Below are 13631 nucleotides of genomic sequence, written 5' to 3' on the forward strand. Positions count from 1 at the left end.
GACTGCTCTGATTGGTCAGGTTGGAGAATGTGGGCGGAGTCAACCCAAAATTGGTCTGAGCATCTTCATGTGGGCCATTAGGAGTCTTCAAACTTTGGTGGGTTGCTTTTCAGGCATCTGAGATGGGAAGGGCACGGAACAACAGAAAGGGCAGAAGTTAAATTCAGGGAGTTCAGTTCAGGGCCAGTTGAGTTTGAGATGCCTCCCCGCCATCAGGTGGTGCCACTGAGTCATCAACTGAATATGAGACATGCATTCACCTGGTGTCTTGGTGGCTCACGTTCTTTTTATTGATTTTATGAAAATGTAATTTCCTTTTGAAGGATACAATTAAGAAATGTAATTATTATGATGTATAATTTCTCCACCTGGAGTTAATTACCTTCTTTTTTTCTTTAGCTGTCTCTCTTAGAAGTTCTGGTAATTTATCTCAATCCAACTTTCCAAATGATAAAATTCATCAGATAATCTATAGGTAGCACTCTGTTTTCCTCCTGGGTTCTTTTTGCTGGGGTATTCCTCCTGCCACCATCCCAGGAATTCTCTTCATCTCTTTCCTAAGCTGGAATCCCTGTTTCCTCAGTCTCATGTCTTCTTTTCTTCTTTGTTTACCCCTCTGTTTTTGTGGAGTGCATCCTGCAGTAAATTTCTGAGAACGTAAGAGCATCAAAGATAACATTTCTGAGTCCTTCCATGTTTTGATATGTGTTTACTTGCTCCTCACACTTGATCAATATTTTGGCTGGAAATAGTGGTCTGGATTGAAAATCCTTTTCTGTCAGAATTTTGAATCCATATCCCCATTGTCTCTCTCTCTCTCTCTCCTTTTTTTTTTTTTTTTTGATGTATTGGTATTTATTGGAAAGAAACATGCTCCTCTCACACACCTGAGGGCAGGAAGCAAAGGCAGGTTCTCAGCAGGAGTGGGACGGGGAACCTCTCTCTCTTTTTTTAATAGATTTATTTATTTTATTTATTTATTTTTGACAGCGTTGGGTCTTCGTTGCCTCATGCGGGCTTTCTCTCATTGCGGCGAGCGGGGGCTACACTTCGTTGTGGTGCACGGGCTTCTCATTGCAGTGGCTTCCCTTGTTGCAGAGCATGGCCTCTGGGCACAGGGGCTTCAGCAGTTGTGGCATGCAGGCTCAGTAGTTATGGCGCATGGGCTTAGTTGCTCCGTGGCATATGAGATCTTCCTGGACCAGGGATCGAACCCACGTCCCCTACACTGGCAAGTGGATTCTTAACCATTACACCACCAGGGAAGCCCCCATTGTCTCTTTGTTTCCCATGTCTTTGAATGTGCTGTTCTACCAGGAAGGCACTTCCTTCCTTCCTCTCTTTTTCTCACTAATTCTCACTCATCCTTTAGATGCTACGATAAACATTTCTGGGGATCACTATTGAATGAAAAACTACTTCAATTAGGTGACTCTCTTGACTAATTTTGGCCACTGAAATATGAGATGTATGCAATGACATACATCACTTCTGCATGTCAATCAATTCCGAGGAGGCATCAAAAAGCCCACACAAGGACTTCCCTGGGTGCATAGTGGTTAAGAATCCGCCTGCCCATGCAGGGGACACGGGTTTGATCCCTGGTCCGGGAAGATCCCACATGCCACGGAGCAACTAAGCCCGTGCACCACAACTACTGAGCCTGCACGCTAAAGCCCGAGAGCCACAACTACTGAAGCCCCAGCGCCTAGAGCCCATGCTCTGCAACAAGAGCAGCCACCGCAATGAGAATCCTGCGCACCGCAGCAAAGAGTAGACCCCACTCGCCGCAACTGGAGAAAGCCCGCGCGCAGCAACGAAGACCCAACGCAGCCCCAAAATAAATAAATTAATTAAATTAAAAAAATAATAAAAAAAGCCCACACAAGCTTCTCCAGTCTCTCTCTTGTCCCTTTGTGGCAACTGAGGCAGTGAGTTCCTGACGGTACAGCCACAAGATGGTACGTACCTGGTCAGCTTGGACCCTTTCATGACTGTGTAGAGCTGAGCCTCTGCCAGCTCATGTAGGATGAGTAACATGATGGGGGAATAAACTTTGGTTGTGTTAAACCATTGGACTTTGGTCTTGTTTGCTATTGCAGGGAAACTTGACCTATTCGGACTAATACAGAGCCCAACTTAAATGTGGCTTCCTTAGAAGTCCTCCCGGATCACAGCCCCCAAACTAGGTTACTTCCTGTTATTGTAAGCTTGCATTTTCCTATGTGACCCTTATTGCAATCATAACTATGTAATTATTTGTGCAATGAATTCAACATTTATCTCCTTTATCCTACCTCCAAGACCCCAAGAGGAGACTGTGGTATTTGTCCTCTTTCTATAGCCCTGTGCCCAGCATAGAGCTTGGCACATAGTAGATGCCCAGCATAAATTTGTGGGGGTTTTCTGTTTGTTTGGTTTTTAGTAGTATTGTTTTTATTTTTTATTTTTACTTTTTAAAATTTTTACTGAGGGACTTCCCTGGTGGTGCAGCGGTTAACTCTGTGCTCCCAATGCAGGGGATGAGGGTTAGATCGCTGGTCGGGGAAATAAGATCCCACATGCCATGCAGTGTGGCCAAAAAAAAAAAAAAAAATTTATTGAAATATAGTTGATTTACAATGTTGTGCTAGTTTAAGGTGTACAGCAAAGTGATTCAGTTATATATCCATATCTATCTATACTTTGTCTATCTATTAGATTCTTTTTCATTATAGGTTATTACAAGACATTGAATATAGTTTCCTGTGCTATACAGTAGGTCCTTGTTGGTTATCTATTTTATGTAAAGTAGTGTGTATATTTTAATCCCAAACTCCTAATCTATCCCTACCTCCAGGATACATTTGTTGAATGAAAGAAGAGTTTGGCATCCTTTCAGCCAAAAAGGCAGTCATAATGTGAGTTCATTTCTAGAGCATTCTCTCACACAACTCTGGGTGCAATAAAGGCATGAGAGGTAGGACGAGGGGGCTCTAAGGAAGCAAGGAAGTTTGACTAGGAAAGTGATCTATGTGAGAAAGCATCTTTATACATATTTGTGTTTCCTTCAAGAGTGTGTAATTTAGTCAGCTCAGCCTAGGAGGGATGATTTCACTAAGGAGCATGGGAACTGGGTGGAGAAGCGCAGAAACATTCTTGAAATTGCTGAGAGACCCAGGATGAAATTCAGGCACTGACACCAAAATACAATCACCAGAATACAGTCACCAATCCTACCTCACTGGATTCCACTCAAATGCAATTTTGTGTCCGTGTCCTAATGTTACCATACTGATTTGTTTTTTCTAGTTTATTGGGGTGTCATTGACATACAACAAAATGCATGCCCTTTAAATGTTTGGTTCCTCTATATCTTCACCTTGGTAGGGTCAGGTTTTTTGGGTTTTTTTTCGGTACTCGGGCCTCTCACTGTTGTGGCCTCTCCCGTTGAGGAGCACAGGCTCCAGACACGCAGGCTCAGTAGTTGTGGCTCACGGGCCCAGCTGCTCCGCGGCCTGTGGGATGTTCCCGGACTGGGGCACGAACCTGTGTCCCCTGCATCGGCAGGCGGACTCTCAACCACTGCGCCACCAGGGAAGCCCCAGGGTCAGTCTTTTTCATTTTAGCTGTTCTGGTGGGTTTGTGGTGGTATCTGATTGTCGTGTTATTTTGCATTTTCCTGATGGTTTTCGATAAGAATCTTTTCATGTGCTTATTTGGCATCCATTTGTCTTTTGTGAAGAGACTGTATAGATCTTTTGCCTGTGCTTTTATTGGGTTGCTTTCTGAGTTTTAAATGTATGACGACTATGAAGATGACCACTGGGAATAACAGTAGTTCGCCCACTGTATGACCTCTATTTCTGATACTTTATTTCCTCACCTGTAAAATGGGTTTAATAATCATATCTAGGGACTTCCCTGGTGGTGCAGTGGTTAAGAATACTCCTGCCAATGCAGGGGACACGGGTTTGATCCCTGGTCCGGGAAGATCCCACATGCCGTGGAGCAACTAAGCCCGTGAGCCACAACTACTGAGCCCGCATGCCACAACTACTGAAGCCCATGTGCCTAGAGCCTGTGCTCCGCCACAAGAGAAGCCACCGCAATGAGAAGCCGTCGCACCGCAATGAAGAGTAGCCCCTGCTCTCCACAACTAGAGAAAGCCCGTGTGCAGCAACGAAGACCCCATGCAGCCAATAAATAAATAAATAAATTTATTTATTTTAAAAAATAATTAGATCTGACTTCTAGGGTTGTACTAAGGGTTAAATGACTTAAGACAGGTAAAGCCAGTAGGGCAAGTCTTGAGGGAATTGATCTTGAACCCTGGAGAAGCCAGCTGAGGAGACTCAGAAAGAGCTGGGGATGCTAAGCTAATTATTAGAGAAATGCAAGTCAAAACTACAATGAGGTACCACCTCACACTAGTCAGAATGGCCATCAATAAAACTCTACAAATAACAAATGCTAGAGAGGGTGTGGAGAAAAGGGAACCCTCCTACACTGTCGGTAAGAATGTAAATTGGAGGAGCCATGTTGGAAAACAGTATGGTGTTTCCTCAGAAAACTAAAAATAGAATTACCATATAATAATCCCACTCCTGGGCATATATCCAGACAAAACTCTAATTCAAAATGATACATGCACCCTTATGTTCATAGCAGCACTATTCACAATAGCCAAGATATGGAAACAACCTAAATGTCCGTCGACATGTGCATGGATAATGAAGATGTGGTGCATGTATACAATGGAATACTACTCAGCCATAGAAAAGAATGAAATAATGCCATTTGCAGCAACATGGATGCAACTAGAGATTGAAGTGAAATAAGTCAGAAAGAGACAAATACCGTATGATATCACTTATATGTGGAATCTAAAATATGACACAAATGAACCTATCTATGAAATAGAAACAGACTCACAGACATAGAGAACAAACTTGTGGTTGCCAAGGGGGAGGGGGTGTGGGGGAGGGATGGAGTGGTTTGGGGTTAGCAGATGGAAGCTTTTATGTATAGAATGGATAAACAACAAGGTCCTGGGACTTCCCTGGTGGTCCAGTGGTTAAGAATCCGCCTTCCAGTGCAGGGGACAAGGGTTCTATCCCTGGCCGGGGAACTAAGATCCCACATGCATTCTGCAACTAAGAGGCCTGCGTGCTGCAACTAAGAAGTCTGCATGCTGCCATGAAGAGCCCACGTGGCGCAACTAAGACCTGGTGCAGCCAAAATAAATAATAAATAAATTGTTTAAAAATCATTATAGGGCTTCCCTAGTGGCACAGTGGTTAACAATCCGCCTGCCAATGCAGGGAACACGGGTTTGAGCCCTGGTCCGGGAAGATCCCACATGCCGTGGAGCAACTAAGCCCGTGCGCCACAGCTACTGAGCCTGTGCTCTAGAGCCCGTGAGCCACAACTACTGAAACCTGCGTGCCTAGAGCCCGTGCTGAACAATAAGAGAAGCCACTGCAATGAGAAGCCCGCGCACAACAACGAAGACCCAATGCAGCCAAAAATAAATAAATTAAATAAATAAATTTATTTTAAAAATCATTATAAAAAATTTTTAAAGGTTGTATATATATGTATAACTGAATCACTTTGCTGTAAACAGAAATTAACATGCCATTGTAAATCAACTCTACTTAAATTTAAAAAAAAATAGCTGGGAGGAGGCTCTTAGGACAGCTAAGTTCCTTAATCATTCACTTAGTCATTTAACAAACAATTACTGTGTGTCTGTCATGTAACAACACAAGAGGCACCAGAGAGCCGGGACGGCTGGTTTTCTCTCCTTGTCATCGCTGGCCTGGTGCAGGATACTGAGAGTGACCATGGACGTTCTTCTTTTTTTTAACTGAAGTAAAGTTCACTTAAAATATTCTATTAGGGACTTCCCTGGTGGAGCAGTAGTTAAGAATCCACCTGCCTATGCAGGGGACACAGGTTCGAGCCCTGGTCCAGGAAGATCCCACATGCCACAGAGCAACTAAGCCCGTGTGCCACATCTACTGAGCCTGCGCTCTAGAGCCCGCGAGCCACAACTACTGAGCCCACGTGCCATAACTACTGAAGCCCGTGCACCTAGAGCCCATGCTCTGCAACAAGAGAAGCCACCACAACGAAAAGCCCACATGCCACAACGAAGACCCAATGCAGCCAAAAATAAATAAATAAAATAAATAAATTTATTTAAAATAATAATAATAAAAGTATTCTATTAGTTTTGGCTGTACAATGTAGTGAATTGATATTTTTGTAGATTATACTCCATTTTAAGTCATTATAAAGTATTGGCTATATTCCCCGTGCGGTACAATGTAGCCTGTAGCTTATTTATTTTATACATAGTAGTTTCTACCTTTTAATCTCCTCCCCCTACGTTGCCCCTTCCCTCCTTCCTCAGCCCACTGGTAACTTTTAGTTTGTTCTCTGTATCTGTGAGTTTGTTTCTGTTTTGTTATATTCACTTATTTGTATTATTTTTAGATTCCACATAAGTCAACATACAGTATTTGTCTGACTTATTTCTTCTTTAAAAAAATATTTATTGATTTATTTATCTGCTTGTGCCAGGTCTTAGTTGCGGCAGGCATGCTCCTTAGTTGTGGCGTGCGAACTCTTAGTTGCAGCATGCATGTGGGATCTAGGGAAGTCCCACAGTCGCCACCAGGGAAGTCCCTGTCTGACTTATTTCACTAAGCATAATGCCCCCGAGGCCCATCCATGGTGTTGCAAATAGCAGAATTTCATTCTTTGAGAATTCCCTGGCAGTCCAGTGATTAAGACTCTGCGCTTCCGCTACAGGGGGCACAGGTTCGATCCCTGGTTGGGGAACTAAGATCCCGCAAGCCACGTGGTGCAGCCAAAAACAAAAAAAGTAATTCATTCTTTACCGTGGATGCTCTTGAAGGAATAATGGAGTTACGACTGTTGTGGCTCTTCTCTTCGTGGGGCTTTTGCTCTCACAGGGGACACTGGGAATAACAAGCGATGACACCATTGTAAAAATGTAATAATTCATTTGTGATCAGGAGGAGCCTGAGAATAAAGAGGGCCTGGCCCAAGCTGGAGGTCAGGGCAGGCCTCTTAGAGCAGGTGATTGGCAAGCCAAGACCTGAAGAAGAGAAGGGATAAACAGGCTGCACTCATTTCCTAAGGCTGCTGCAATAAATTACCGCAGAGTGGGTGCCTTGAGACAGAAATGGATTCTCTCTCAGTGCTGGAAGTTAAAAGTCCAACATCAAGGTATCAGCAGAGCTATGCTCTCTCTGAAGGGTCTAGGGGAGAGGAGAGAATCCTGCCTTGTCTCTTTCCTAGCTCCTGGTGGTTACCGGCCTTCTTTGTTGTTTTTCTTTTTTTTTTTTTTTTCAGTACGCGGGCCTCTCACTGTCGTGGCCTCTCCTGTTGTGGAGCACAGGCTCCGGACGCGCAGGCTCAGCGGCCATGGCTCACGGGCCTAGCCGCTCCGCCGCATGTGGGATCTTCCCGGACCGGGGCACGAACCCGTGTCCCCTGCATCGGCAGGCGGACTCTCAACCGCTGCGCCACCAGGGAAGCCCTGGCCTTCTTGGTTTTGCACAAAGCTGCATCACCCCAATCTTGGCCTCCATGGTCACATGACTTTCTTCCTCTGTGTCTGTCTGCATCTCTCTTCTCTAAAGACATCAGTCATATTGGATTCAGGACCCACCCTAATTCAGTATGATCTCATCTTAACTAATTACATCTGCAAAGTACCCTATTTCCAAATAAGGTCACAACCTCAAGGACCTGGGGTTTGGATTTCCACATATCTTTTGTGGAGAAACAATACAGCCCACAAGGCAGGACAGCCTGTGACAGTCATTGTTATTTTGAATCTGAGGTGGTGGTCCCAGGCCAATCCAGACAAGCCTGGGGTGGCCCTGTGGGGGTGCCTGGCATCTGGTTTGTTTAAGGTAGTGGGACCTTGCAGGAGGAGGAGGGAAGAGAGGAGAAGGGGTTCAAAGAGCAGAGTCAGTACCTTTGGAGATACAGACTGGGCTCCAGCCCTACACCAGGCTCCAAGGAGTCCACCGCAATTCAGGCAGAGACTATCTGGGAACATGGAGCGAAGGACCCAGGGTTCCAGCTGCATCTGGGATGTCTCCTGTCTTCACCTGGGCAATGGTTACATTTCCTGCACTAATACAGTAGCCACTGGCCACATGTGGCTCTTGAAATGTGTCCAATTCAAATTGAGGCGTTCTATGGTTGTAAAAAAAACACATGAACTAGATCAGATTTTGAGAACAGTACCCCCCAAAAAGGTAAAATAGCTCATTAATAATTTTTTATACTTGTTACATGATCGTATTTTGTGTATAGTGGGTTAAGTACAAAGTATTATTAAAATTAGCCACCTATTTCTTGTAATTTTTTTATGGAGATAGAATTGACATATAACATTGTATTCATTTTAAGTATACAACAGAATGATTTGCTGTATGTGTATGCTCTGAAATGTTCACCACAATCAGTTTATTTAACATCCATCACCACACATGGTTCGATTTATTTTTCTTGGGATGAGAATTTTTAAGATCTGCTCTCTTAGCAACTTTCACATGCACAATACAGTATTATTAACTATAATCACCGTGCTGTACATGACATTCCCATGACTTATTTGTCTTATAATTGGAAGTTTGTACCTTTGACTCTGTTCACTGATTTCATCCACCACTCACCGTCTCTGGCAGCCATCTATCTGTTCTCTGTATCTGCAAGTTTGTTTTTTTTAAGATTGCACATATAAGCGAGATCCTGCAGTATCTGTCTTTCTCTGTCTGACTTATTTCCTTCTTTTTGTGGTTGAGTAACGTTTATATATATATATATATACACACACACACACACACACTTTTTTTTTTTTTTTTTGCCACGCCACTTGGCATGCAGGATCTTAGTTCCCCCACCAGGGATCGAACCCGTGCCCCCTGCGGTGGAGGCACAGAGTCCTAACCACTGGACCACCAGGGAATTCCCCTATATCACATTTTCTTTATCCATTCATCCACTGGTAGACATTTAGGTTGCTTGCTTCCACATCCTGGCTATTGTAAGTAACCCTGTAATAAACATGGGAGTGCACATATCTTTTTGAGATAGTGATATCATTTCCTTCAGGTAAATACCCAGAAGTAGAATTGCTGGATATATGATAGTCTTATTTTTAATTCTTTGAGGAACCACCATACTGTTTTCCACAGTGGCTGCACCAGTTTTACATTCCCATCAACAGTGTTGAAGGGTTCCCTTTTCTCCACACCCTCACCAACACTTGTTATCTCTTGTCATTTTGATAATAGTCGTTCTAACCCCTGTTAGAACGACTATTATCAAAGTCATTGTGGTTTTGATTTGCATTTCTCTGATGATTAGTGATGTCAAGCACCTTTTCATGTACCAGTTGGCCATCTGTATGTCTTCTTTGGAAGAATATCTATTCAGATCCTCTGCCTGGTACCAGAAAACCCGCCTCTTTGTGGGTGTCAAGCCAAAAGACACAACCAAGCCGAAGATAAGATAAGATCGGGAGAAGGAAGGATTTATTACTTGCAGCAAGTAAGGAGAACCCCGGGGATCTCTCCCAAAGCAGTGTCTCCCCAGGCAGTAAAATTGGGGACGTTTTAAGCTAAGATTATATGCATATCCATGAAGGGGTTTGAGCAGAGGAGAATTCAGCATAGAATTTGGACAAAGGTTGACAGAGTCCAAGCTTAAGTTGATGAAATCAAGAGGGTCAGAAAAGGTCAACATCTTCATTCCTTAGGTACTAGTTGATCTGGTGACTGAGCACTTGAGGGGAGTTTGAATTTTGCAAAACAGCTCAAGAGAGTGCTTCAGGCTACTCTTTACCACTGAAACAGAACTGGAAGTCTTTACAACGGATTTATTATCTTTGCTACTGTTACTTCTCTTGCCTGATAACAGTGGTTCATTCCTGCATTCTTTTGTTCCCTTAAGATCATTAATTACTGAGACTCATTCAAGGGCAAGCCCCGTGGCTGGCCTTAGATCACAAAATGGCTTAGGCAAAAAATGGCTTCTCTTATGTCAAAAAGGTATATCTGGTTCTTTTCTTCCAGGGACCCTTACCCTATCTGCTTACATGCCCACTTTTTTAAAAAAAAATTTATTTATTTATTTGGCTGCGTCAGGTTTTAGTTGCGGCACACGGGGTCTTCGTTTTGGCACGTGGGCTCTTCCTTACGCGCACAGGCTTCTCTCTACTTGTGGCACACAGGCTCGAGAGCGTGTGCTCAGTAGTTGTGCACGGGCTTTGTTGTCCCACAGCGTGTGGGATCTTAGTTCCCCGACCAGGGATTGAACCCACGTCCCCTGCACTGGAAGACAGATTAACCACTGGACCACCAGGAAAGTCCCCCATGCCCACTTTTTTTTTTTTTTTTTTTTTTTTTTTGCTGTACGTGGGCCTCTCACCGTTGTGGCCTCTCCCGTTGCGGAGCACAGGTTCCGGACGCGCAGGCTCAGTGGCCATGGCTTACGGGCCCAGCTGCTCCGCAGCATGTGGGATCTTCCCGGACCGGGGCACGAACCTGTGTCCCCTGCATCGGCAAACGGACTCTCAACCACTGCGCCACCAGGGAAGCCCCCCCATGCCCACTTTTTAATTGAACTAGCTCTATTTTTTTTTACATGGCTACTAGAATATTGAAAAATGTACCTCATGTTATGTTTCTATTAAACAGTGCTGCTCTAGATTTTTTTGTTGTGGTGGAAATGTTCATGAAAATAATTTTATAAATAGGTTCTTCCAGCTGTTGTGTGGATTTGAGGGGTCAGAGATGGCATTCAGGAGGCCAGGAAGGATGCAACAGTGGTGGTGGGGGCCAGACCTCAGAGGGCAGTGGTGGGAATAAGAAAGACAATAGCAGTAACAATTCAAAGTGAAGTGGTGGTTGCTGTGTTTTAAACATTTTGCATATTCCTTTAATTCTTCTCCCAAACCCTAGGAAGTAGGCACTATTACTATCCCATTTGGCAGATGAAGAAACTGAGGTATAGAGAAGCAAGGTCACCTGTCTAAGACACCTGGCTGCAGCATCTGCCCATAACTATTGTGCTCCTTTGGGGACATGAGGACAATTGGGGACAGATTAGTAAGTGGACTGACAGACCCCCAGGAAGGAAGGCAATGAAGCCTGGGTGGGGAGAAGCCAAGGGCATGGGAGGAAAAGCCAGTGGGGGTGAAAAACCGAAACTGGGGAACCTGGGGGACATCCCAGGGGGGATACAGGTGGCAGCTGAATGCTGGGTGGGGACAGAGACCCAGGTGGGGAGCTGACGTTGTGGCTGTACTTGTATGGAAGGCGAGTGAAGGGAAGAAATTGAAGGTCACACTGTGAATCACTGCCCTCCTCCAGGAAGGAACTGTTGCAGGAAGGGGGACCCCTTCCAGTGCCTGAGAGTGGGCTCTTGTCTAACACGGAAATGAATTGTCCTAGGGACACACGTACTGACAAAGCAAAAGACTTTATCGGAAAGGGGCGCCCGGGTGGAGAGCAGCACGGTAAGGGAACCCAGGAGAACTGCTCTGCCACGTGGCTCGCAGTCTTAGGTTTTATGGTAATGGAGTTAGTTTCCGGGTTGTCTCTGGCCAGTCATCTTGCTTGGCCCATATATAGTCTGACTCAAGGTCCTTTCTGGTGGCGCGTGCCTGTCTCAGCCAAGACGGACCCTAGCGCGAAGGATCCGGGGAGGTCTGTAGGACAATATTATGGGCTGGCATCTCCTCCCTCCTTTTGGCCCCTCCCAAATTCTCCCAGTTAGTTTCGGCGGCAGCACCATATTCTTTATTGGGAGCTCCTGTTGTGAGACAACTCGTGCAAGTGGTTAGCGTCCTGCCTGACCAAGGCGGGGGGTTTCGGTCAACAGCTGTGACCATGGGTGGGGCGGGGTTCAGCCAGCAAATCAAACAGAAGGGGTCACCTGGGGCCACCCCAGTCCATCTGTCCCCTGTGAAGCTATCAGCTCTCCTTCCACTCCACAAGTTGTTTGACAACTACCATATGCCAGGCCCCACGTTGAGTGTTGTGGAGGCAGCAGTGACCAAGATGGACAGAGATGCCTGCTCTAGTGATGTGTGGTGGGGACAGAGGTGATAAACATAAAAATTATACATGTAAATATAAGATCAGTGCTGTGGTCTAACATTTGTGTCCCCCCCAAAAATTCACAGGTCAAAATCCAACCCCCTAGTGTGATGGTATTAGGAGGAGGGGCCTTTGGGAGGTGATTAGGTTTAGATGAGGATATGAGTGTGGAGCCCCCCTAATGGGATTAAAAAGAGGGAAGAGACACGAGATATCTCTCTCTCTGTATAATGCACCAAGGAAAGGCCATGTGAGGGCTTCGCTAGGAATAGGGCCCTCACCATGCACTAATGTTATAGCAGTCCAAGCTGACTCAGACAATCAGGTTATGATAACTGCTCTGGAAAAAAAAAAAAAAAAAGCAGGGAAGGGGGAAGGATCTCAAGGGTAGGGGTGAGGTGGAATTTTGAAGGTGGTCACACTGCAGGGGTGACATTTGAATAGTCCTGAAAGAGGTTGAGGGACAGCCATGCAGATATCTCAGGGAAGAGAGGTCTAGGCAGAGGCAACAGCAAGTGCAAAGGTGAGGTGGATTGGTACCTGTTGAATTTGAGGAAGCAGGCAGGTGTGTGGTTGAAGGGAAGTGAATGAGGGGAGAACCCAAGGGGAGAAAGTCAGGGAGGTGACTGTACTTTTGTGTCTTCTTCACATTGCACGCCCTCGTCTAAAGCCTTCATCCAACTTCCTCCTGCCTGCTGAGGACAGAGCCCGTGGGCTGGCCACTAGAGGGCACCCTCTCTGTGGTTCCCAGGGCACTCATCCTGCCTTTGAGGTCATGATTGGCTTTCTCTGAGCCCTAACTGTGCCTCAAATGCCTCTATAAGCGCTTTACCAGAATGAACTCAGCTCGTCCTCCTAACATTCCCCTGAGTTAGATGCACTGAAAAATTTTTACAGCTTTCTTGAGGTATAACTGACATACAACACACCACACACTTTTAATGTGTACAATCCGTTGAGCTTTCACATGCTGGAAACCATCACCACAATCAAGATACTAAACACATCCTCAGCCCTTTTTTATCCCTCGCTCCCACCTCTCCCCCCCACCCCCAGGCAACCACTGATCTGCTTTCTACGACTATAGACGAGGTTGCATTTTCTAGAGTTTAAATAAATGGGACCAGCGAGTATATACTCTTCTTTTTTGTCTGGCTTCTTTCCCTCAGCAAAATTAGGAAGATTCGTTTATGTTGTTGCGTGTATTTGAGCCCTTCTGCTCCTGGGGAAACTAAAGCACGTAGGGGTATGTCTTGAAGGGGGAGTTTGGGGGAGTGGGTGTCACGCACAGGTTGGGCCCCCGACCGAGGCGGGTCTTGGGTGCGCAGCCCGCAGAGCAGCGCTCTGATCCTCTGGCGGACGTGGTCAGGTGCAAACCGCGTAGGGGTCCCGCCTGGGGGGTCAGTCCCCCAGCGCACGGAGGGGGCGGGGCCGAGAGGGGCGGGGCCGGAACCGGCGAGGGGCGGGGCCTGGCGCGGGGCTTCCCGGCTCTGGGGC

This window comes from Orcinus orca, chromosome 3, assembly GCF_937001465.1.
Source record: "Orcinus orca chromosome 3, mOrcOrc1.1, whole genome shotgun sequence".
Taxonomy (NCBI): Eukaryota; Metazoa; Chordata; class Mammalia; order Artiodactyla; family Delphinidae; genus Orcinus; species Orcinus orca.